Source organism: Ovis canadensis, chromosome 1, assembly GCF_042477335.2.
Source record: "Ovis canadensis isolate MfBH-ARS-UI-01 breed Bighorn chromosome 1, ARS-UI_OviCan_v2, whole genome shotgun sequence".
NCBI classification, from domain to species: Eukaryota; Metazoa; Chordata; class Mammalia; order Artiodactyla; family Bovidae; genus Ovis; species Ovis canadensis.
In genome coordinates, this window is record NC_091245.1 from 80,551,242 (window position 1) to 80,577,268 (window position 26,027).

Sequence of the window (26,027 nt, forward strand, 5' to 3'; positions counted from 1 at the left end):
TAGAATTTGATTTCAAGGAATTCTACCAAAAACATCAAAAGGTTTAAAACACTTGATTTAATAGGATTATAGGCCACTGGGAAATAATAATACTTAGTTGTCTATTTAATCAGGGCTTCCCAGGTGGTGCTTGTGGTAAAGAGACCACTTGCCAGATCAGGAGATGCAAGACATCCATGTTCAATCCCTGGGTCAAGAAGATCCCCTAGAGGAGGGCACAGCAGCCCACTCGTATTTTTGCCTGGAGAATCCCATGGACAGAAGAGCCTGGCAGGCTAGAGTTCATAGGGTCACAAAGAGTTGGACAGGACTGAAGTGACTTAACAGGCATGCACTATTTAATGAAACGACAATTTATAACTTCAAAGACAAATGTAGAAAGTTATATCATTGTAAGAAAAAATATCTCCTTATTCTTTCAAAGCTATGTCTTTGGAAACTATTCCAGCTTTGGCAACAGTGGGCAGAATGTACTTTCTAAAAATAAGGGAGAGTGAGGTGGCCCCAGTTGTCCAGGACAAGCTTATGGATCAACTTGTGGTCTCTCTGTCTTGATTACTTCCTCCAACAGAATGCTAATACAGATTTTGGTACCTGTAAGTAGAGTGTGGTTGTAACAAATACACACATGTGTAATTGGCTTTGGAAATGGATATTGAATAGAAGCTGGAGAAGTTTTGAAGCATATGATAGAAAAATGTCCACCTATCTTGTAGCTATTATTAGTAGAAAAATGGGCATTAAAGGTACTCCTGGTAAAGCCTCAGACAAAAATGAGGATAATGTTAATGGACTCTGGAGAGAAAGTGAGCTTTGTTAAAAAGTAACTTGTTATAAGGTCACAGAAAACTTGACTGAATTACATTCTATCACTGAATGGAAAATAGGACTTACAAACAATAAACTTGGATATTTAACTGTGGAGATATCCAGGCAAACATAGAAGGTGAAATCTGGTTTCTCCTTGCTGCTTATGGTAAAATATGAGAAAAAGGAGGTAAATTTGGGAAAGAACTGCCAAGCAAATATAAATCAGAACATGATAGTTTAGAAAATCCTCACCTTAACCAGATAATGTTTTGTGGAGTCAAAGCCAACAGTATAGCTGGACAACCTTTTGGTAAAGACATTGGTTGAATGACTGATGGATCCAATCAATCATCTCAATAGAAGCAAGGAAGAGAGGTGGGGGTATGCAGGAGGACCAGTGGAAAATTCTCGTGTCTAATAGTGTATATCCCCTTAATACTGATGAAAACAAGGTATTTGGGTTTTGTTGTTGTTGTTGTTGTTTTCTTTTTACCTGCAGAAACACTGACAGGCTGAGCTGAAAGGACAGAGAGAGGAAGAAGGAAAGAAAGAGTGAATCTAAGGACAGAATTAAAAGGGTGGAGACCAGAGAGAGTAGGCTCATGGCCTTGGAGGGTAGAAAGGGTAGATCACTGAGCCACAGAGGGTTGCTGTCAGGCACTGAAAGCTCATGAAATTGCCCTGATTAATTGCAAACTTTGTTTAGGCTAAAACCCCTTTATTTATTCCATTTTATTCCTTTTAGACTGGGAATATATATCCAATGGTTGGCCCACTATTATATTTTGAAAGAAGATAAGTGTTTTCTATTTTAAAAGCCTATGAATGGAGAATTTTGCCCCAGTTGGACCATACCCAGAATCTAAGCAATATTTATTTAGATGATGAGATTTGAGAGTTTTTGAGTTTACTTTTAAATTTGAGATTTGACACTGAAGTGGGCTAAGGCTTTTAGAAGTGCTGGGATGAGATGAATACATTGATTTTTTACATAATAGATGTGAATTATTGGAGATCAAATAGTGGGCTGTTGTGGGTTGAATATTATCTCTTAAAAAGTCATGCCCACATGAAATTTTGGAATGTGATTATTGTTGATTGAAATGTTCCCCTTAGAAGATACGTTCAGGTTAGCCCCTGTACCCACAAATGTGATCTTATTTGGAGATGAGTTCTTTGCAGATGTGAATAGTTAAGAAAAGATCATACTAAGTTATGATGGCCCCTCAGTTCAGTTCAGTTCAGTTCAGTCGCTCAGTCATGTCCGACTCTTTGCAACCCCATGAATTGCAGCATGCCAGGCCTCCTTGTCCATCACCAACTCCCAGAGTTCACTCAAACTCACGTCCATCGAGTTGGTGATGCCATCAAGCCATCTCATCCTCTGTCATCCCCTTTTCCTCCTGCCACCAATCCCTCCCAGCATCAGAGACTTTTCCAATGAGCCAATGGCCCCTAATCCATGACTGATGTCCCTGCAAGTAGATAAACCAGAGATACAGAGACCTACACAGAGGGAAGATATGTGAAGATGGAGGAAGAGATTGGAGCCATGCTGTCCTAAACTGAAGATGCCAAAGACTCCTGACAAACACCAGAAGAGAGTGGGACAAGAAAAGCCCTAGGGGAGGATTAGAGAGAGCACAGACCTGATAGTACTTCAATTTCATATTTCAGCTTCCAAAACTATGATACAGTAAGTGCTTGTTACATTTCTTAAATTCATACTAGCCTGTATCTAATCCACTTTGTTAAAACTACCTTGAAAACAAAGGAGCGGCGGGGAACGGTCTCTGTCTTTCTGCTTCCTCCGGCCTCCTCCCCGACTGTGGCCGCCGACCCTCGGAAGCAGTCCGAACATGTCCAACATGGAGAAACACCTGTTCAACTTAAAGTTCGCGGCTAAAGAACTGGGCAGGAGTGCCAAAAAATGTGACAAGGAGGAAAAGGCCGAAAAGGCCAAGATTTAAAAGGCCATTCAGAAGGGCAATATGGAAGTTGCGAGGATTCACTCCGAGAACGCAATTCGCCAGAAGAACCAGGCGGTGAATTTCTTGAGGATGAGTGCGCGGGTGGACGCGGTGGCCGCCAGGGTCCAGACGGCCGTGACGATGGGCAAGGTGACCAAGTCGATGGCCGGAGTGGTTAAGTCGATGGACCCGACGTTGAAGACCATGAACCTCGAAAAGATCTCCGCCCTGATGGACAAGTTCGAGCACCAGTTCGAGACGCTGGACGTTCAGACGCAGCAGATGGAGGACACGATGAGCAGCACGACGATGCTGACCACTCCCCAGGGCCAGGTGGACATGCTGCTGCAGGAAATGGCAGACGAGGCCGGCCTCGACCTCAACATGGAGCTGCCGCAGGGCCAGACCGGCTCCGTGGGGACGAGCGTAGCCTCGGCGGAGCAGGACGAGCTGTCCCAGAGGTTGGCCCGCCTGCAGGACCAGGTGTGACCGCTGGACCGCTCAGAGGCGAGCCGGCCGCAAGCGACCATCCGAAGACGGATACTCTACACTAGAACCTCGGAATCGGCCAGAATGCTGAACTGCTCTTACTCAAGATGCTTCTCCCTTCGGGTTTACAGTGCTCTCCAGACACACGAAGAATTCCCAGGCCTTCTCTTAACTCTTAACTGGATTTGAAAGTTCTGCGTGACTTGTGATCAAGTGTATCTAGTTAATTTGACTTCTATGAATCTTTCTCAAAAATTTAGTCAAAATTCTAGTTCCCGTGTATTCAGTTTTCTGCCCGAATTATCAGAATTGACAGTTTTCTTTTTACTTTTGTGTAGTTGATAATATCTGGAGTTGAGGGGTGATTACGTAGGTCGATTGCCGGGCTATCTACTGTTCATTCGGCAACTTATTTCATGGGCAGCGCCGTTCTGTGCATCCTTTGTTTGTTGCTGTTAAATGCGGTCTACAGCTATTAATCTGTTCTCATAACTTATACTGAAATTACTTTAGTGCCTTCTCGTGTAATACTCTCTTATTTTTCACGGCCTAAAAATTTCTTGTGGTAGTTGCCTTTCTATAACTGGAAGAAAATGCTGCTTCTACATATCATAAGAGAAAATCATTTGTTTATGGTTTTAAGATTTACAAGGTTTAATGTGTGACGGTTATTTCCAAGTGAATTTCTCTCACACATTTCTGATTATTTTCCTGTTTCATTAGACTTTGATTAGATTTATTTTAAAGTATACCAGTTAGCGTGACAGTCACATTTCTCTAATGTTGCCAAAGAACTGTTGATGGGTTTGAGAAGCCCTGGGACTGTGTGGGAGTGAGTTTTGTTTAGATTTTAATCAAAACTAGAAATAAAATTTTAGGTTCTAGTTAAGAGATTTTTTTTTTTAATCTAAAAAAAAAAAAAACTACCTTGGTCTTCCTGTCACTTTAAGAACACATAAAGCATCTTTCTGCCTCAGAGTATTTGCATTTGAAAAGCCTCTGTTCACACCATTCTTTCCATAAATCAACAAATGGCTTATTCCCTCACCATTCCAGGTCTTTTCTAAATATCCTATTCTCACTGAGGTTTTACTTGACCAGCTAAACCCAACCTCCATCTCTAATTTCCTCATCTCCCTGCCAACCTTTTCTGAATCATTTGTGGGTAATATACTGTATATTTCATTTATTTTCTTGTAATTTATCAGTTTTCATATCTAGAGTGCAATCTGATTGAAGACAAGAAAGTTTTTGTTGTTTCTGATTAGATGTTTGCTAAATATTAGTTTCTCAATGGGTATTTGTTGAATAAATCAATTATTTTATGAAATTGTATTAGACTACTTAAAATATGATTTTGCTGGTAGAAAGACATGATATTGAAATACATTTGAAAAGTTCTAATTCTCTCATTGGGTGTATTGAGTGAGTCAAATGATTGTATTTTAAAGTTGACAATAATCACTCAAAATATAGTGGCTATTTTCACCAGAATTCAAGTTTAAATACAGTAACAATTTTTTTAATGTTTGATTTACTCAGCAATATTTCAAACTTGACCTTTTCATTGTAGATAATTCATAAGAATTTGTTGACTTTATAGTGTTTATGAAATAATTGAAACAAGCTAACATTTCAAAATGAACATTTTTAGAAGTGTTTCAAAGTCATTGAAAAGTTTTGTGAAGGAAAGTATAGTAACATATTTTAAGTTTTGGAAGTAAATTTTTATGGCTACTGGGTAACTGTGGATTACAGGAGGTCATGAATGAAGCAGGAAGATAAGTTGGAAAATTGTTAGAGTAGTTCAAGTGAAAATTATGGATTTCAATTGAAAAAGTATATATTGAGAGAAGTAGAAAAACATTTAATATTTTTAGAGGTATAATAAAAATGACTACATATGGGGTAAAAGAGATGGGGACTCCTCAAGAAGCCATTTTTTTCTGGTTTTGGAAACTGTATTGATGATGGTGTGATTTGTTCATCAATGGAAGACTGAGTTATGGATAAATTTGATGTGGAAAATTCATTTTAATTTTGGATGTCTTAAGTTTGAGATACCTATGAGGCATCTAAGTGAAGATACGAAAAAAAACAGCTGAGTCACAGGGTCAAGAATTCAGAAGTAAGTGTTGAACTGGAGGTAAAAATTTGTGAGTCTGTGATATATAGAGAATTCCTAAAACTAAGAGGTGAGAAGAGGTGAAAGGTTAAGAACCTAAGATGTCAAAAAGATATGGAATTACCAGCAAAAGTTGTGGAGAGGAAGTAGTTCCTGAAGATATTGGAAGAAAACCAGAAGACATACTGTTATGGAAGTCAAGAGTCTTAAAAGAACAGTATTAAGAGTTAATGAACTTTTCAACTCCTTTTTATTCTGAGACTCAGAGATTACATTTCCATAGGGCCCTACTGAATGGCTTATGGCTTGGTTAACTGTTTGTCACTCTTTGCTAAGAAATATTGTTTCTTCTCGGCCAACTAACTCTAGTCTACATTTTCAATCCAGCCATGATAATCATTCAAGTACACTGTCTGGTTTTACGAAAACACTCAGTTTAATTTTCTGTCTCCTGTATCCATCCACTCAAACTTTTCAGTTGTTCTCATTAATGCTTTTTATGTTTATTTTAGCCTCTTAGTATTTCTTCGTGCTGCGTGAATTCAAACCCAAACAAAACTTAGAGGCAGTGAGTACGAAGGAAACAGTAGAAAGATTGAAATTACAAAATAAGGGAGTTTGATTTACTCTGTGATGATTTTTATTGTGTTGTTGGCTATTGTACATGACTAATCATGTCCTAAATACACAACCTGCAATTAATGTATTAGATTTGTTATTTTATGACATTTTATAGATAGTGAAGAGTAGCATTTGGTTTAGATGAAAAGTTAAACTTACAAATACCCTGCAGTTGTTAACATGTAAACCATTGATTTTGTACAGGTTTGGAGTAGTGTTGAACCCTGCTTTTTCTCATGTAAACAATGCCCTGAAAGGTTAATTTCTTCAAAGTTCATTACTTGCAATGAAAGATTTTGTGACTCCTGGGAAGGCCCAATTCTAACAGCCATTTTAGCTCCAGTGGCGGTTTCTCAAAACTTTATCTCCACCTGCCAGAGGACAGAGAAATGAGAATTCACATACCAGGAGATTCTAGGAATACAGACTGCCATAAAAGTGCTTTGAAGGTTTTGTGTTTATTCAGAAAATATAGGTAAAATTTTAAATCTGTTATATATATTTATTTAATGATAAAGCAGCATTCTACCTTTCCTAGACAATTGCAGTAAAATATATACTCTTGGAAATTGTTGACTGTTTATCAGAGAGGAGGCTCTATGTACACCTGGAACATTCTCTTACAGGCTCAGAAATATCAGTTTATTACAATTAAAGAAACATTTAATGAAGGAGAACTAAAGAAAGTACAGGGGAAAATTGGCCAGAGAGAAGATTATTCCAAAAGGGATTACAATAAGAAAAATTGGACACAGGTGTTTTGGTTTAGGATTGTTACTCATTTTAGAGTTTCCCAGGTGGGGCAGTAATAAGGAATCCTCCTGCCAATGCAGAAGATGAAAGAAACATGGGCTTCATCCCTGGGTCAGAAGATCCCCTGGAGGAGGATAGAGCAACCCACTCCAGTATTTTTGCCAGGGAAATTCCATGTACAGATACTGAGGGCCTGCAGTCCATATAGTTGTAATAGTCAGACATGACTGAGCATGTGATCAAGACTATCCCCAAGAAAAAGAAATGCAAAAAGGCAAAATGGTTGTCTGAGGAAGGCTTACAAACATCAATGAAAAGAAGAGAAGTGAAAGTCAAAGGAGAAAAGGAAAGATATGCCCATTTGAATGCAGAGTTCCAAAGACTAGCAAGGGGAGATAAAAAGCCTTCCTCAGCAATCAATGCAAAGAAAAAGAGGAAAACAATAGAATGGGAAAGACTAGAGATCTCTTCAAGAAAATTAGAGATACCAAGGGAACATTTCATGCAAATATGAGCACAATAAAGGACAGAAATGGTATGGACCTAACAGGAGCAGAAGATATTAAGAAGAGGTGGCAAGAATACACAGAAAAACTATACAAAAAAACATCTTCATGACCCAGATAATCACGATTATATGATCACTCACCTAGAGCCAGACATCCTGGAGTGTGAAGTCAAGTGGGTCTTAGAAAGCATCACTACAAACAAAGCTAGTGGAGGTGATGGAATTCCAGTTGAGCTGTTTCAAATCCTGAAAGATGATTCTGTGAAAGTGCTGCACCCAGTATGCCAGCAAATTTGGAAAACTCAGCAGTGGCCACAGGACTGGAAAAGGGCAGTTTTCACAAAGAAAGGCAATGCCAACAAATGCTTAAACTACTGCACAATTGCGCTCATCTTATATGCTAGCAAAGTAATGCTCAAAATTCTCCAAGCCAGACTTTAACAGTACATAAGCCAAGAACTTTCAGATGTTCAAACTCGATTTAGAAAATGCAGAGGAACCAGAGATCAAATTGCCAACATCCGCTGGATCATCGAAAAAGCAAGAGAGTTTCAGAAAAAACATCTACTTCTGCTTCATTAACTATGCCAAAGCCTTTAACTGTGTGGATCACAAGAAACTATGGAAAATTCTTCATGAGATGGGACTACCAGACCACCTGACTTGCCTTCTCCAAAATCTGTATGCAGGTAAAGAAGCAACAGTTAGAACTGGACATAAAACAACAGACTGGTTCCAAATAGGAAAAGGAGTACGTCAAGGCTGTGTATTTTCACCCTGCTTATTTAATTATCTGCAGAGTACATCTTAAGAAATGCTGGGATGGATGAAGCACAATATGGAATCAAAATTGCCAGAAGAAATATCAATAGCCTCAGATACGTAGATCTGAGTATGGCAGAAAATGAAAAAGAACTAAAGAGCCTCTTGATGAAAGTGAAAGAGGAGAGTGCAAAAGTTGGCTTAAAACTCATCATTCAGAAAGCTAAGATCATGGCATCTGGTCCCATCACTTCATGGGAAATAGATGGGGAAACAGTGGAAACAGTGGCTGATTTTATTTTGGGGGGCTCCAAAATCACTGCAGATGGTGACCGCAGCCATGAAATTAAAGGACACTGGCTCCTTGGAAGAAAAGCTGTGATCAACCTAGACAGAATATTAAAAATCAAAGACATCATTTTGCCAACAAAGGTCCATCTAGTCAAAGCTACAGTTTTTTCAGTAGTCATATATGGATATGATAGTTGGATTATAAAGACAGCTGAGCACCGAAGAATTGATGCTTTTGAACTGTGGTGTTGGGGAAGATTCTTGAGAGTCCCTTGGACAGCAAGGAGATCCAACCAGTCCATCCTAATGGAAATCAGTCCTAAATATTCATTGGAGTGACTGATGCTGAAGCTGAAACTCCAATACTCTGGCCACCTGATGCAAAGAACTGACTCATTGGAAAAGACCTTGCTGCTGGGAAAGATTGAGGGTGGGAGAAGAAGTGGGCAACAGAAAATGAGATGGTTGGATGATATCGCTGACTCGATGGACATGAATTTAAGTAAATTCCAGGATTTGGTGATGGACAGGGAGGCATGGCATGCTGCAGTCCATGGTGTCTCAAGGAGTTGGACATGACTAAGCGACTGAACTGAACTGAACTAAATATAAATTTAAGCTTTTGAACACATCTCCTGAAATCTTGCTGAAATTAGTGGAATACTTTAAAATGCTATAAAACTGCATGTTGCAAAGCATAATAGAAACAAATTAAAACCTAATCACATGTAGACAGAGATGCTGAAAAGAAAGCCAGGGTTGCAGAATCCTGTTTGGCATTCAAAGTGCCAACAAGGGACAACTGTTTGAAGTCCCATTCTTAAGACCAAAAAATTTCTTTTATTACCCCCACTCTTCAACAAACCTAATATAAAAAAATACAGAACTTCTCTGGTTTCACTTTTCCAGGAAATAAAATCTCCATTTCCTAAAATTGTGAGAAAGGAGTAATTACCAGTATGCATCAGAAAGAAGCAGGAACCTGAGGGGTCAAATAGATATTTTTACAGACATTTAACAAAATTCTGCTATTAATTGTTTTCTATCCTTCACTCTCCAACTCCAGTGACTGTCCAGAATTATTCTGGAGCAAACCAAAAATTAGGAGGAGGTTTTTCATCTGCCCATTAGGAATTCAAACAACAGAAAACATTGGGAGAAAAAAATTGCAAAATAATAATAAAACTTTATTGTTGAATAGCATGAAACAGCCCAAATTCATGAGTTTAAAAATCTCACTGAGGTACACCATGGGGAAGTTAAAATATCAGAGGTAAAGGGAAGAAATTATTAATAAAATATTTCTAAGAGGAAAAACAATAGTATAAAAGGTCAGAAACAAAAATGGAAAAAAATTTCACAAAAGCAATATTAGAAGATTAAAAAAATTAATGTTATAAATTTTTTTGAGAAAAGAGAGTGTTTTGCCTATATTCTCCTCTAGGAGTTTTATAGTTTCTGATCTTACATTTAGATCTTTAATCCATTTTGAGTTTATTTTTGTGTACGGTGTTAGAAAGTGATCTAGTTTCATTCTTTTACAAGTGGTTGACCAGTTTTCCCAGCACCACTTGTTAAAGAGATTGTCTTTACTCCATTGTATATTCTTGCCTCCTTTGTCAAAGATAAGGTGTCCATATGTGTGTGGATTTATTTCTGGGCTTTCTATTTTGTTCCATTGATCTATATGTCTGTCTTTGTGCCAGTACCATACTGTCTTGATGACTGTGGCTTTGTAGTAGAGCCTGAAGTCAGGCAAGTTGATTCCTCCCATTCCATTCTTCTTTCTCAAGATTGCTTTGGCTATTCGAGGTTTTTTGTATTTCCATACAAATCTTGAAATTATTTGTTCTAGTTCTGTGAAAAATGTGTCTGGTAGCTTGACAGGGATTGCATTGAATTTGTAAATTGCTTTGGGTAGTATATTCATTTTCACTATATTGATTCTTCCGATCCATGGACATGGTATATTTCTCCATCTATTAGTGTCCTCTTTGATTTCTTTCATCAGTGTTTTATAGTTTTCTATATATAGGTCTTTAGTTTCTTTAGGTAGATATATTCCTAAGTATTTTATTCTTTTCTTTGCAATGGTGAATGGAATTGTTTCCTTAATTTCTTTTTCTACTTTCTCATTATTAGTGTATAGGAATGCAAGGGATTTCTGTGTGTTGATTTTATATCCTGCAACTTTACTATACTCATTGATTAGCTCTAGTAATTTTCTGGTGGAGTCTTTAGGGTTTTCCATGTAGAGGATCATGTCATCTGCAAACAGTGAGAGCTTTACTTCTTCTTTTCCAATTTGGATTCCTTTTATTTCTTTTTCTGTTCTGATTGCTGTGGCCAAAACTTCCAGAACTATGTTGAATAGTAGCGGTGAAAGTGGACACCCTTGTCTTGTTCCTGACTTTAGGGGAAATGCTTTCAATTTTTCACCATTGAGGATAATGTTTGCTGTGGGTTTGTCATAGATAGCTTTTATTATGTTGAGGTATGTTCCTTCTATTCCTGCTTTCTGGAGAGTTTTTATCATAAATGGATGTTGAATTTTGTCAAAGGCCTTCTCTGCATCTATTGAGATAATCATATGGCTTTTATTTTTCAATTTGTTAATGTGGTGAATTACATTGATTGATTTGCGGATATTGAAGAATCCTTGCATCCCTGGGATAAAGCCCACTTGGTCATGGTGTATGATCTTTTTAATGTGTTGTTGGATTCTGATTGCTAGAATTTTGTTGAGGATTTTTGCATCTATGTTCATCAGTGATATTGGCCTGTAGTTTTCTTTTTTTGTGACCTCTTTGTCAGGTTTTGGTATTAGGGTGATGGTGGCCTCATAGAATGAGTTTGGAAGTTTACCTTCCTCTGCAATTTTCTGGAAGAGTTTGAGGAGGATAGGTGTTAGCTCTTCTCGAAATTTTTGGTAGAATTCAGCTGTGAAGCCATCTGGACCTGGGCTTTTGTTTGCTGGAAGATTTCTGATTACCGTTTCAATTTCCGTGCTTGTGATGGGTCTGTTAAGATTTTCTATTTCTTCCTGGTTCAGTTTTGGAAAATTGTACTTTTCTAAGAATTTGTCCATTTCTTCCACGTTGTCCATTTTATTGGCATACAACTGCTGATAGTAGTCTCTTATGATCCTTTGTATTTCTGTGTTGTCTGTTGTAATCTCTCCATTTTCATTTCTAATTTTATTGATTTGATTTTTCTCTTTTTGCTTCTTGATGAGTCTGGCTAATGGTTTGTCAATTTTATTTATCCTTTCAAAGAACCAGCTTTTGGCTTTGTTGATTTTTGCTATGGTCTCTTTTGTTTCTTTTGCATTTATTTCTGCCCTAATTTTTAAGATTTCTTTCCTTCTACTCACTCTGGGGTTCTCCAACTCTTCCTTTTCTAGTTGCTTTAGTTGTAGAGTTAGGTTATTTATTTGACTTTTTTCTTGTTTCTTGAGGTATGCCTGTATTGCTATGAACTTTCCTCTTAGCACTGCTTTTATAGTGTCCCACAGGTTTGATTTACAACAACGTATAGCATAATCCATGAAGGAAAAAAAGGTGATAAACTGGACTTTATCAAATTAAAGTGTTTTGCTCCTTAAGAAAAAAAAGCCACAGACTCAGAGGAAATATTTGCAAATCACATCTGATTAAAACACTTGTATGGAAAATATATAATCATCTTATAAAACTCAGCAGCAAGAAAACAGATTTAAAATGTTAAAAAGCTACAGATTCGAACTGACACGTAACCAAAGGAAATATATGGATGGCAAATAAACCCATGAAATGATGCTTAACATCATTTGTCATTAGGAGAAAACAAATTAAAACTGCAATGAGATTCCACTATATAACTATTAAAAATGTCAAAATAATTTTTCAAAACCAAACAATAACAAATGCTGACAATGATGTAAAATGGCAGAAATGCTCATTCGTTACTAGTGGAAATGTCAGTGATACCACTTTAAAAGACAGTTTGAGAGTTTTCTGTAAATTAAACACAGAAACTTAGCTGAGTACTGGGAAGATACAAAATCTGTAAGCATGTACTTTAATATTTTGGAGTGTTTGGAGTTGTCTTATGAAAAAAGTTACATGAAAATTGTATACCAAGGCAAAGTATGTAGCCACTGAAAGGCGTAGATACTTTGACTCAGAAAATTCTTGAGGGTAACATGAGATAATGTGTATGAATGATACCTGACCCTTGGCAAAAATGTCAGGAATATTGGCTTTCTAGTTTCCTGCTGAAAAAACAACTAACAACTAGTTTGAGACTCATCTTGCTCCTTCTATTTTGATAGGTCATCAGGAGCTTGACAAACTTTCATGACCAAAAAAAAAAAAGTGAAATCTCAGCAGAAATTGCCATGCGAAGAAAGCCTCGATATAACAAAAATAAAAACTCAGAGTTTCTCACTTATACTGTTATTGTTGAATATACAGTGCTTTGGAACAATGTGTTCTGCACACCCATTTGTTGTTGAATGGCATTTACCTCGTTTATTTTCCCTCTTTTTGTTTCTATCCATTTTTTTTTTCCTTCTCACAATTCTTGGATCACTAACTTTTTTTATATTGAGTACTGTACTTTTTCAAATAGATACAAATCTAAAAGAAAACCATTTATTTATCTTGGATTTAATACCCGATCCTTGCTTTACTGTAATCTGTTTCTTTTTTTTTTATTTTTTTATTTTTTTAATTTTAAAATCTTTAATTCTTACATGTGTTCCCAAACATGAACCCCCCCTCCCACCTCCCTCCCCATAACATCTCTCTGGGTCATCCCCATGCACCAGCCCCAAGCATGCTGCATCCTGCGTCAGACATAGACTGGCGATTCGATTCTTACATGATAGTATACATGTTAGAATGCCATTTTCCCAAATCATCCCACCCTCTCCCTCTCCCTCTGAGTTCAAAAGTCCGTTATACACATCTGTGTCTTTTTTCCTGTCTTGCATACAGGGTCGTCATTGCCATCTTTCTAAATTCCATATATATGTGTTAGTATACTGTATTGGTGTTTTTCTTTCTGGCTTACTTCACTCTGTATAATCGGCTCCAGTTTCATCCATCTCATCAGAACTGATTCAAATGAATTCTTTTTAATGGCTGAGTAATACTCCATTGTGTATGTGTACCACAGCTTTCTTATCCATTCATCTGCTGATGGATATCTAGGTTGTTTCCATGTCCTGGCTATTATAAACAGTGCTGCGATGAACATTGGGGTACATGTGTCTCTTTCAATTCTGGTTTCCTCGGTGTGTATGCCCAGCAGTGGGATTGCTGGGTCATAAGGTAGTTCTATTTGCAATTTTTTAAGGAATCTCCACACTGTTCTCCATAGTGGCTGTACTAGTTTGCATTCCTAACACCACACACAAAAATAAACTCAAAATGGATTAAAGATCTAAATGTAAGACCAGAAACTATAAAACTCCTAGAGGAGAACATAGGCAAAACACTCTCAGACATAAATCACAGCAGGACCCTCTATGATCCACCTCCCAGAATTCTGGAAATAAAAGCAAAAATAAACAAATGGGATCTAATTAAAATTAAAAGCTTCTGCACAACAAAGGAAACTATAAGCAAGGTGAAAAGACAGCCTTCTGAATGGGAGAAAATAGTAGCAAATGAAGCAACTGACAAACAACTAATCTCAAAAATATACAAGCAACTTATGCAGCTCAATTCCAGAAAAATAAAAGACCCAATCAAACAATGGGCCAAAGGACTAAATAGACATTTCTCCAAAGAAGATTAACAAGGATGGCTAACAAACACATGAAAAGATGCTCAACATCACTCATTATCAGAGAAATGCAAATCAAGACCACAATCTGTTTCCTTTCAGTCTCTCCTTGAAAACTTCTACTACAACATTGCATACTTTCCTGACTATTTGACAGTATCTGTTCATCTCAGCTTTTAAGTGCCCCAGTCTTTGTTTCTTTCGTACATAAGTTAAGTAAGATTTTTCTTAAGTCATAGATGAAGCTTAGATCCAGCTAGTTAAATCCATCACAATGTAATTAGTCCTTTAGCACAGTATTCTTTATTTCTCTGTTTTCTTTGAAATGTCTGTCTCTTTCATCTCTTTATTCTTAATTTATTAATAAGATGAAATTCATTTTTCCTTTGATTTAGTTACAAAATCAGCTCAATTAAAGTGGCATATATAGGTAAATGTGTATAGAGAAAGATGAGAGATATTGCACACAATCCAAGCATAATAACATTTTGATATCACTCAATGTAAATATTAGTGATTCTTTACCTGGGCACACAGAACATTTGAGATTAAGATATATACATACTCTTTCTGAGCAAATAAAAAAATACAGACATGATTATAAACAACATAGTTTTGCATAAAAACTGTAAGAGACATACCGATCTCTTTGAAACATATTTCTTACTATTGCCTTCACACTGACAAGATGATGACTAGTGATATAAAAAACTGAGCAACAATGTCATGCCACAGAGACAGTAGTAAGTAACATGATTTTTAAGAAAACGGCATGATAATAACATGGAATATAGCAACATAATTGAAACTTAAGTCACTGTGGGAGGGGGAAAAAGCTCTGAATAAGCAGTACTGTAAAAGTATAAAAGAGAAGATAATAGCTACTTGAAATGGAATTGGAAATAAACTCTCCAAGATACCCAAAGAATAGATGTTTGATTGTGACTGTGTGATCTGGGAAGTTAACATTGAAGATGAGCCTTAGAAAATAGGCAAGGCTTTGCTGACTAGAGAATTTGGGGGAAAAAAAAAAATCACTCCTGATTTCCTGATGGTTTCAACAAGAAAGACAGAAAATTGCAGACAAATACTCTGAATGGTAACAGCAAACATGTAACAAATCACTTGAAAGAAAGTGAAAGTGAAGTTGCTCAGTCCTGTCCGACTCTTTGCAACCCCATTGACTGTAGCCTAACAGGTTCCTCCCTCCATGGGATTCTCCAGGCGAGAGTACTGGAGTGGGTTGCCATTTCCTTCTCCAGGGGATCTTCCCAACCCAGGGATCAAACCCAGGTCTCCCGCATTCCAGGCAGATGCTTTAACCTCTGAGCCACCAGGGAAGCCCTAACAAAGCACTTACTACATTCTAAATACTGTATACATATTAACTAATTTAATCTTTATAACAGCCTTCTCCAATTGATACCAGTATTATTGTCATTTTTAAGATGGGGAACATGAGGCAGAGATAATGAGCAATAGGGCTGAACCCAACAGAACTTGTAAGTGACGGAGCCAGATTTTGGATTCAGAAAGTGTTGGAGAAGTTCTTGAGAGGTCATGATCTCCAGTTGATATGAGCTGGATCTGGGCAATTGGAGGTTCCTAATTCTCTCCCTTGCCCATGGAATATATGTTCTGCTCATTGTTCTCACAGCCAGAGCTCTTTCAGTGTTGTAACCTTGAAAGAGTAATGTGTTAGTGAGACCATCTGGATGGTATTTGTGACTAAACCTCTTTAAGGACTCTATGTAAACTTTTTAAGATTCTTGCAGGCAGTTGTGGAGATCCGTTTGTCTTGTGGACATCCAAGACAAACCTCAAATGTAAGTTCCTTTGTTTATTAAGCCTGCCACCTGCTAAACAAGAATGGCCTACCTCTGTCTTGGGTCTCTCCTTGCCTTTGATATGGAAAGGGCAGTTTTTAATTTCATTACAGGAATTCCCAAGGCTGTAAACTAACAAGAAGATTGGCTCCAAATCTATCTTCTTAACTATTATGATATTCCACCTCCATAAGGCAGGATCAGACCCTTGGGTAACAATGGAAAGCATGTAGTCAGAAGCTGTCACTCTCCAAACGGGTACTATTTATAGGTTTCAGCGATCAGTATGAGCAGACCTTCCTGCTCAGCCTTAGACTGCTTAAGTCAGCACACTAGAAACCATTCCCAATAAATCAGAACTGGCTTGAAATTTGAAAGCCACGTAGTATGCCTGCTAGAGTAGCAAATTCTCTCAGTGTGTGAATAAAATAGAAATATTAACGGCTGTAGATTGGGAGAATGGCAATATATTTTATAATAATCTTGGCTAAGTAAACAAAACAAAACATATTGGGGCTGAAATAACTTCAGTGAAATTAAAAGAACAAAAATGCCATGACAGCATTGACTCAATGGGCATGAGTTTGAGTAAACTCCCAGAGATGATGGAGGATGGGGAAGCCTGGCATGCTGCAGTTCATGGGGTGGCAAAGAGTTGGGCACAACTGAGTGACTGAACAACAATACATGCCAGGTTCAGGTCCTAACTTCTAAGAGTTTCTAGTTTAGTTACAAAATGTCACTTTCATGCTTTTTTTTTTTTTAATTCACTGAAATTGTTTTAGTCCCAATTATTTCTATTTTATTTTCGCACAGATAATTTGCTACTCTAACAGGCATACTGCATGACTTTCAACTTCCAAGCCAGTCTGATTTATTGGGGATGGTTTCTATTTAGATTCCTTTGTAACAGATAAATATTTTCCCTCTTAATGAGGAATAAAATGCAGTATTACAGAAGCCAATTTAGTCTGAGCTTTATAGTATATCTTAATTTAAAAAAAGGGGGGGCCTTATTGTCTTACCCAGATGGAGAACCTAATCATAAGTGTACTTGGGAAGATTGGAATTGATATAGAGAAAATTACTCTGTTCTAAATATTAATAGTTGCTAAATGGCCTATCCTATACATAAACTTTTCATAGAATTTTTTAAATGATATTTTAAATATTTTTATTTATTTATTTGGCTGTCCAGGTCTTAGTTGCAACATATGGGATCTTCAATCTTCGTTGCAGCATACCGTATCTTTAGTTGTGATATGCAAACTCAGTTGTGGCATGTGGGATCTAGTTCTCCAACCAGGGATCAAACCCCAGCCACATGCATTGGGAGCCTTAGCCACTAGACCACTAGGGAAGTCTCTCCTCACAGGCTTTTGAGAGAATAACACAGAGAAGGAAATCCAAATTCTGTAAATGATGAAGACAACAGGTTCTCCAGCCAAACTGCCTATTCTGTTTCTTCACAAATAACTGTGATTAGAGATGGAGCAGGCAAGAGAGTATATGGTAGAGATTTTGATTAGCAGAGAAATCATTTCCACTGGGTCTTTTCTGAGCCTTCATATTATGCAGAGTCCCTACACAGGAGTTGTACAATTTATCAAGGCTGTAATTTCAGGTCCTTTAATCAGTGCACATAATGTGTTTTTTTTATCAGTTTAGATAAAAAATTTTAGTTGCTTTGTATATTATAGTTTTGTTTGATATCATGTTCCCATTTGATCCTGCAAAGTTGAGTGAAGATACATTATACATTTTTTTTAACTGAATGTGTTCTGATTTTATGTACTCAAACACACATTTTTAACTTCTTCATGTATACATCAGTAACAGTCTTTAATGAACTCTGTGTGCCTATAGCATAAGGTATAAGCCATATAGTTCTGTGTATAAGTATTTAGATTCTACAGTAAGAAAGAACATAGTATGTTTCATACTCTATTTCTTTAAGAGTGAAACTTCAAACAAAATTCAATTTAGATGGTTCAAATAAAGGGGAATTAAGGAAGAGATTACTTGTAGAGGAGGAAATTTTAGGAAGGATAGGGAAGGATCCTAGACTAGTATTAGGCATAAACCACTGATTTCCTTGAGAACTGAACTGGAAGAGGGAAAGAAGAGGAGCTGGAGAAAGAGGATATGGGGGAAAGCCCAACTGGCAATAGCGATCATCATGGAGAGATGTGCTGTGCTTAGTCACTTCAGTCATACCCAATCTTTGTGACCCCATGGACCATAGCCCACCAGGCTCCTCTGACCATGGGGATTCTCCAGGCAAGAATACTGGAGTGAGTTGCCATGCCTGCCTCCAGGGGATCTTCCTGAACCAAGAATTGAACCAGGGTCTCCTGCACTGCAGGCAGATTCTTTACCAGCTGAGCTACGTAGGGGAAAAAAGGTAGAGAACAGGTGTGGTTAGAGAAAGGCAAACTGATGGTTAGTTTGCAATTCTTCACATTTTTCTAGTATCAGTGATCCTCAGTTATCATGTCTATAAAGCAGGTACGACATAGTATCCATTTGCCAGACTGGTGATGTTTATACACAGCTTAAGTAGTCAAACTCAGAAAATAAGAAAAAAAAAAACTTTCAGATATATGTATATATACACAAATATACAAATATGTATATATATTTGATAAATATATGCAATTATTTGCAATATGTAAGTGCTTCGCTGGTGGCTCAGATGGTACAGAATCTGCCTGCAGTGCAGGAGGCCTGGGTTTGATCCCTGGGTCAGGAAGATCCTCTGGAGAAGGAAAGGACAACTCAATCCATTTTTGCCTTCTCCAGGGGAGACCTACTCCCAACCCATTCTTGCCTGGAGAATTCTATGGACAGAGGGGACTGGCAGGCTACAGTCCATGGGTCTCATAAAGTCAGACGCAACTGAACATATCTGTGATTATCTGAAATAGGACTTTTTTTTTTCACATACTAGATTATCTGAAATATCTGTATTTTTCTTCAGTACAACTAAAATACTATGCTAAGTGTTCAGTAAGGGATAGAAGAAATTTCTACCATAAGTTTATATTTATTTCTTCTCATAGTCAGGCTCCAATTAAATTATTAAAAAATAAAAATGTAATAAAATTGTAAATACAAGAAGAAAGGTTTAAGTTTCATTACTTGACTGCAGGTTTCAATAAATTCTTTGCAAAGTAGGTTGACAAGTGGTAACTGATTTGGCTGAGAAAAGTATTTAATGAATGGACAAAAGAATATGTTTGAATTTGGCAATAAGTCGTTCATGATCTGAGCCTTATGATTATACAGTGGAAGTGAGAAATAGATTTAAGGGACGAAATCTGATAGAGTGCCTGATGAACTACGGACAGAGGTTAGTGACATTGTACAGGAGACAGGGATCAAGACCATCCCCAAGAAAAACAAGTGCAAAAAGGCAAAATGGCTGTCTGAGGAGACCTCACAAATACCTATAAAAAGAAGAGAAGCAAAAAGCAAAGGAGAAAATGAAAGATATGAACATCTGAATGTAGAGTTCCAAAGAACAAAAAGGAGAGATAAGAAAGCCTTCCTCAGTGATCAATGCTAAGAAATAGGAGAAAACAATAGAATGGGAAAGACCAGAGATCTCTTCAAGAAAATTAGAGATACCAAGGGAACATTTCAGCCAAAGATGGGCTCAATAAAGGAAAGATATGGTAGGGACCTAACAGAAGCAGAAGATATTAAGAAGCGGTGGCAAGAATACACAAAGGAATTGTACAAAAAAGATCTTCATGACCCAGATAATCACGATTATATGATCACTCGCCTAGAGCCAGACATCCTGGAATGTGAAGTCAGGTGGGTCTTAGGAAGCATCACTGCGAACAAAGCTAGTGGAGGTGATGGAATTCCAGTTGAGCTATTTCAAATCCTAAAAGATGATGCTGTGGAAGTGCTGCACTCAATATGCCAGCAAATTTGGAAAACTCAGCAGTGGCCACAAGACTGGAGACGGTCAGTTTTCATTCCAATCCCAAAGGAAGGCAATGCCAAATAATGTGCAAACTACTGCACAATTGCACTCATCTCACATGCTAGAAAAGTAATGCTCAAAATTCTCCAAGCCAGGCTTCAGCAATACGTGAACCGTGAACTTCCTGATGTTCAACCCGGTTTTAGAAAAGGCAGAGGAACAAGAGACCAAATTGCCAACATCTGCTGGATCATCAAAAAAGCAAGAGAGTTCCAGAAAAACATCTATTTCTGCTTTATTGACTATGACAAAGCCTTTGACTGTGTGGATCACAATGAACTGTGGAAAATTCTGAAAGAGATGGGAATACCAGACCACCTGACCTGCCTTTTGAGAAACCTGTATGCAGGTCAGGAAGCAACAGTTAGAACTGAACATGGAACCACAGACTGGTTCCAAATAGGAAAAGGAGTACGTCAAGGCTGTACATTGTCACCCTGCCTATTTAACTCATATGCAGAGTACATCATGAGAAACACTGGGCTAGAGGAAGCACAAGCTGGAATCAAGATTGCTGGGAGAAATATCAATAACCTCAGATATGCAGATGACACCACCCTTATGGCAGAAAGTGAAGAACTAAAGAGACTCTTGAGGAAAGTGAAAGAGGAGAGTGAAAAAGTTGGCTTATAGCTCAACATTCAGAACACTGAGATCATGGCATCTGGCCCCATCACTTCATGGCAAATAGATGGAGAAACAGTGGAAACAGTGGCTGACTTCATTTGTGGGGGGGGGGACCTCCAAAATCACTGCAGATGATGATTGCAGCCATGAAATTAAAAGCTGCATATTCCTTGGAAGGAAAGTTATGACCAACTACATAACATGTTAAAAAGCAGAGACGTTACTTTGTCAACAAAGGTCTGTCTTGTCAAGGCTATTGTTTTTCCAGTGGTCATGTATGGATGTGAGAGTTGGACTATAAAGAAAGCTGAGTGCCGACAAATTGATACTGTTGAACTGTGGTGTTGGAGAAGACTCTTGAGAGTCCTTTGGACTGCAAGGAGATCCAACCAGTCCATCCTAAAGGAGATCAGTCCTGGGTGTTCATTGGAAGGACTGATGTTGAAGCTGAAACTCCAATACTTTGGCCACCTTATGCGAAGAGCTGACTCATTGGAAAAGACCCTGATGCTGGGAATGATTGAGGGCAGGAGGAAAAAGGGTCAACAGAGGATGAAATGGTTGGATGGCATCACCTACTCCATGGACAAGGGATTGGGTGGACTCCGGGAGTTGGTGATGGACAGGGAGGCCTGGCACGCTGCAGTTCATGGAGTCGCAAAGAGTCAGACACGACTGAACGACTGAACTGAACTGACTCATATAGATACATTTTTGAATAAACAAATAAATGGGGGAGAATAGACAATACATGAGTAGATATCCCACCCTCAAAGCAGAGAAGTATAACTCTCCATTCCTTAATAAGGGGCTACACATAATGACTCCTTCCAAAACATAAAGTATAGAAAGTGGAAAAAGACTAACTTAACAGCAGAGAAACCTGAAAAACATTGCCTCAGCCTAGCTATCAAAATCAAAATCAATAGTGCTCAGTCCTGTTGATAGAATGTAACCTTAATATGATATAATAATAACGGCAGTTCGCCTCCGGGGTCTTCCTGCCAAAAATATGTAACTCCATCATACTGGAAGGAAAAACATCAGACAAATCCCGGCTGACAGGCATTCCAAAAGGTAGCTGATCAGTCCTCTTTAAAACTGCCAAGGTTATTAAAAGCAAAGAAAGTCTGAGAAAACATCTTCAGCCAAGTGGAGTCTGAAGGAACATTACAACTAAAATTAATGTGCTATCTTGAATAAGAGTTTGTAATAGAGAAAGGACATTAGGAAAAATTAAGGAAATGTTAATGAGGTATGGACTTTTATAATAATATATCAATATTGTTCACTAATTGTGACAAATGTTCCATACTGGAAATAAAGTTTCAATTTTCTAGTAATTCTAAATATATTCTAAAAATTTATCTAAAATTTTAATGTCCTACATGCAAATTATCAATTAGCAGATATTTATTGAGTCACTTTTCTTGTGGAACTGCATAGCTTCACCTTGTAGGGAAATTTAGAGCCACTAAAGCCAGTCATATGGGGAAAGAGTGGAAACAGGAGAGACTTTACTTTTTTGGTCTCCAAAATCACTGTAGATAGTGATTGCAGCCATGAAATTAAAAGACACTGACTCCTTGGAAGGAAAGCTATGATCAACCTAGAGCATCTTTAAAATCAAAGACATCATTTTGCCAGCAAATGTCCATCTAGTCAAAGCTACTGTTTTTCCAGCAGTCATGTATGGATGTGAGAGTTGGACTATAAAGAAAGCTGAGCACCAAAGAATTTATGCTTTTGAACTGTGATGTTGGAGAAGACTCTTGACAGTCCCTTGGACTGCACGGCAATCCAATCACTCCATTCTAAAGGAAATCAGTCTTGAATATTATTGGAAGGACTGATGCCGAAGCTGAAACTCCAATACTTTGGCCACCTGATTCAAAGACTGACTCATTGGAAAAGATCCTGCTGCTGGGAAAGATTGAAGGTGGGAGGAGGAGGGGACAACAGAGGATGAGATGGTTAGATGGCATCACCAACTCAATGGACATGAGTTTGAGTAAGCTCCAGGAGTTGGTGATGGACAGGGAAGCCTGGTGTGCTGCCCTCCATGGGGTCACAGAGAGTCGGACACAATTGAGCGACTCAACTGAACTGAAAAGTCAGTCAGGAAAAAAAAGAATCACGGTGACTGTAGAAACAGTCAGAGACTTCACAGATGTGTAGCGGTAAAGAATCTGCCTGCCAGTTTGAGACAGAGGCAAGAGACACAGGTTTGATCTCTGGGTCGGGAAGATCGTCTGGAGAAGGAAATGGCAACCCACTCCAGTATTCTTGCTTGAAAATTTCCATGGACAGAGGAGCCTGGTGGACTACAATTCATGGGGCTGCAGAGAGTCAGGCATGACTGAGCACAGACACTTAAAATCTACAGATACCAGAAATATCACTGGAAGCTTTTAGACAGAGAAAAATTAAGTAGCAACTGCTTAATATAAGAACCTAATTGAAATCTTACTTGTGGACAGCCATCCACTTTCCTGTAACATTGGATTTGGGAGCAAGAAGAGTTGTTTTTGTTTTAAATAGGCAGCAAATCCTTACAAATTCATGATTCCAAATCTCTAAAAAACAAACCATCCACAAACTTATTCTGCTAAAACCTCTAGCACTTTATAGTGTGTTCACTCTCTGAGCTGTGTGACGTCTAGATTTTTAGAGTCTATTTGCAAATCAAAAGATACTGGAATGCCACAGAAAGGGACCGTTAGACTTAACATAAATGACTAATCATTATTTATTCTTTTAAATCTTAACCCTAACTATGTCTCTGGGCTATCAGGCCTAATTCTATCATCAATAACAGTGATCTATTTAAGACATGCCTAAATGATTTTTCCCTCTTCTCTCTCATATCACTAGTCATACATTTTTTAAAATAATTGACTCTTTAGAGAAAGTTAATAATTAACCAAGGAATTTCTATTAATGAAAGTGTTATATTGATTTTTCTCTTTAAAAAGCACATGCATTTTTATTAAAATTTTATATTACCCAGGTGACAACTTATGTCATGAGGCCTTTAAACATTGAGGTAAGTTTGCTTTGAGGTTCTGTGTCACGTTAGACTGACCATGATTTGCCACTTATTTGTGAAATTCCTGTGGTGCTTTTAGCTACATGATTACATCTGACACTAGCTTTTTTCCCCACTGAATTTTCACCCTCCACTTTGCAACCTGTTTCTATTTGCAAAGTTTTACATGTCCAGAAATTTATACAAATTTGCAATTCAGTTCCACTCCTGCAATTAAAAAAAAAAATACAAAAGCTCTTTATGGATGTAGCAGATTTTACAGAAAGTTTGGTATGATGAAGGTGTTTATAAGCTAGCAAATAGAAAATTAAATGTTGAGTATCTTTGGTATAAAAGCATTTATTTGCTCATTCTGCAGCTTCGTTCTGTCATCTTCCATGTCTTCATAATCTTTGTTTCCCCTTCACTTCTGTGTCACTTTCTGTATCAATTTCTGTCACTGTTCTGTCAGGTTTTATGTAGATGAAACACAAAGCCAGAAATATTTTCTTTCTGTTTTTTTTGTTTTGTTTTGTTTGTTTGTTTGTTTTTGATGTGCTGGGTCCTTGTTGCTGTATATGGGCTTTCTCTAGTTGCAGTGAGCAGGGGCTACTCTCTGAGTACTTCATACTCTCAGCAAGGGCTCTAGGACTTGGGGCTTCAGTAGTTGGGGCCTAGTTGCCCTGAGACATATAAGGTCTTATTTCCTGGACCAAGGATCAAACCTGTGTCCCCTGCATTGGCAGATGGACTCTTAAACCACTGGACCACCAAGGAAGTCCTCAGAAAAATTTTCTTAAAAAAAATTCTTCCTGTTTTATTCTATAGAATAATGCAATTTTCTCCAGTTTCCTCTCTAAATTCAGCTTTAATACATCTATCTAATCCAATATTTGCTCGATTACACTGCACTAACTAGCAAGAAAGAGAATTTATTTTTTACTTCAGAATTTAATGACCTAGAATCTGCCTATGGGCTGATGCTTCAGGTATTACAATAGAAGTGTACCTAAGCTACCAAATATGCAATTAACTTCATACCTAAAAACACAGAAGGATTCCTCCTTCAATGTTCTACGCATTATTAAAACTTATCATCAAGTGTAGTCTTTCTCTTGTTTGGGTTTTTAGAAACATTTGACAGAGACAATGACTCCTCGCTAGAAAGTTACTTTTTTAAATCTGTTTCTTAATTGGAGTATAATTGCTTTACAATGTTATGTTAGTTCCTGCTGTACAATCAAGTGAATCAGCTATACATATACACATATCCCCTCCCTCTTGAGCCTCTCTTCCACACCCATCCCCCATTGGCCCTGGAAAATTACTCTTTATTGAGCTCTGTGGCACTATATTGTCCTGGTCTTCCTCTTATATTACTAGATCCTCATTTTCAAGTTTCTTTGCTGCTCACTTATCAGCATTTTGGTATCTAAAAATTGGAGAGACACAGGGCTCTGTCCTTAGTCTTCTTCTCTTTTTATTTATTCTATTTTTTACTCCCCAGATGCTCTCACTTTAACTCATGAGATTTACATTTATCTATATGTATGTGGCCACCCCAATTTTATCATTTTCTGATCTCTTAACTGAAGCCTATACTTGTCTATCCAATCAATTACTTTAAATTTCCTTTCTAAAGTTTAAGTCCCCTGAAATTTAGCATATCCCAAAACTGAACAATTTATTTTCCCCAAATTTACACCCTCCATATTTTTCTTTATCCATATAATTTGAAGTGCATATCTAAACTTTCAGCAGTGTAACTGTCTTCTTCTAAAATAAATCCTAAGTCTACCCAGCTCTCACCATCTTACTGATACCATGTTTTCCAAACCACTATCATCTCTTCCATGGAAAGGTCCTTCTTCCAGGCTTATATTTACAGTTTATTTTTCTCCATGGAGCATTTTAAAATGTAGTAATATATTCTTCCTTGGATCAAAAACTCTCCAATGGATACCAGTCTCACACACAGTAAATCCTCAGTGCTTAACATCATCAAAAATATTCTGTGCAGTTAGATTCTTGGCAGTATCTCTGAACTGATCTCACCTGAGCCTTCCCCTTGTCCATTGCAGCCACACTGACTCCCTTGCTATTTCTTGAGCAAACCCATCATATTCCCTTATCACAGCCTTTTCCCTTGCTGTTCCACAGAATTTCTATTCCCTTAGCCCATTTAATTTGCTTCTAAAATGGAACTTTCTCAATTAGGCTTTTCCTGTCTACACTATCTAAGGTGATACTATCTTCCACAAGCAACCTACCCCCATTCTTCTTTCCTTAATTTTTCACCATAACATTTATTAACCATCATTGTATTATTTGTTCATTTATTTTTTATTTTTTCTTCCCATCAAAAGGTAAGTTCAGTGTCTAGCATGTGGTAGATACTTATATTTATTTAATATATGAATCATTTCTTTCCAAGGTTTTACATTTTTT

At 37.6% G+C, this 26,027-nt stretch overlaps 1 pseudogene; it reads left to right on the plus strand.

Moving 5' to 3' along the window:
• The first annotated feature begins 2,633 nt into the window (after nt 1–2,633).
• LOC138429396 (charged multivesicular body protein 1b-like) lies at nt 2,634–3,695 on the plus strand (annotated as a pseudogene).
• Nucleotides 3,696–26,027: the final 22,332 nt, after the last annotated feature.